Source organism: Microtus ochrogaster, chromosome 6, assembly GCF_000317375.1.
Source record: "Microtus ochrogaster isolate Prairie Vole_2 chromosome 6, MicOch1.0, whole genome shotgun sequence".
Lineage (NCBI taxonomy): Eukaryota > Metazoa > Chordata > Mammalia > Rodentia > Cricetidae > Microtus > Microtus ochrogaster.
The window spans coordinates 60,700,505-60,701,966 of record NC_022013.1 but is presented as its reverse complement, the minus strand read 5'-3'; positions in this window follow the sequence as shown (position 1 = coordinate 60,701,966).

Sequence of the window (1,462 nt, the reverse complement as noted above, 5' to 3'; positions counted from 1 at the left end):
CCTGGCTTGGGAGTGCTCTTCTTAATAATACTTTAGCTGCTAAGATTTCGTTAATTTCCCAAGAAATCAATTCAAGTTGCTTTCAAGAATTAATAAAACTCATGTTCCCTTTCTTTACATAATCTTCCTACAATTCTGTCCACTACTTTCTAATTAATTATGTGACGGAACGTTAGTATCTCTCCAAATCTTGAAACTTGAATTTTGAGAATGCATTGAATTTTTGTGTTAATAGAAAAGGTCTCAACTATGTTTCTAGTGAGTCTTCTGTAGAATACCATTTCCCACAGAACTGTGACTACTTGCACAACTTTGCTTCCACCCTCCTCCCTTGATGTGGGATTCCCCTCTGTATAGTGTGAATATGTTTTATTGCTATTGGTTAATAAAGAAGCTGCTTTTAGCCAATAGCTTAACAGAGTAAAGCCAGATGGAAAATTCAAACAGATGTAGAGAGAGGGTAGGTGGAGTAGAAGAGACACCATGTAGTTGCCAAAGGAGACAGATGCCGTAGAACCTTACTGGCAAACCATGAGTCTCATGGCAATACATAGATTAATAGAAATAGGTTAATTTAAGATGTAAGGGTTAGTTAATAAGAAGCCTAAGCTATTGGCCAAGAAATGTAGTAATTAATATAGTTTCTGTGTGATTATTTCAGGTCTGGGTGGCCTGGAAATGAACGAGCAATCTCTATCTACAAAATGGTGTCCACCAAATGGGACATGGATCTACATAAGACCTAAAAAAGAGAGAGAGAGAGAGAGAGAGAGAGAGAGAGAGAGAGAGAGAGAGAGAGAGAGAGAGAGAGAGAGAGAGAGAGAGAGAGAGAGAGCTTCTAGACCCACGAAAATGGGAGCCAAGCACAGATTCTTGGTAACCACGTTTTTTTTTTCCAGATAGGCTCTGTTTGTTGGTAGCAAGCAAAGTGGTGTAGCTCCTCTAAGAGAAGGCTTCCTGATTCAGTACTAGCAGTAAAAACTTCACAGCCTCTTTTAAAAAGGGGGTGGCTGGCCCCCTCACTCTTGCTAGTAGCACGAACTCCGGTTCTTTCAGGAGGTACTGCACTTAAATGGGGTTTGTGAGTAGTGTGCTACAATCTGCTAATGGCAACATAGACCTGCTGCTGGCAACATAGACCCGCTGTGTCCCTGGAGCTGGGACACTGAGCATGGCTCACAGAAGCAGTGAACATTACTTCCATCATGTTGACCTGGGCAGAGCAAACAGGCAGGGCCATAGAATTGGTCCTAGCCATGCCTGCTTAGCTTTTTTTTTTTTTTAAAAAAAAAAAGGTGATCCTATCAGAAAATAATTACAGATACGCAATAAAGACAGATTCAGACAAAAATAAATCTCTGAAAAGGTCACAGTGTTGGAGAAATGTATGTAGGCTTGGGATAGAGAAGAAAAAGAGTATAGACAATTATAAAAAGAAATAAGTTTAAAAAATAAAACAAAG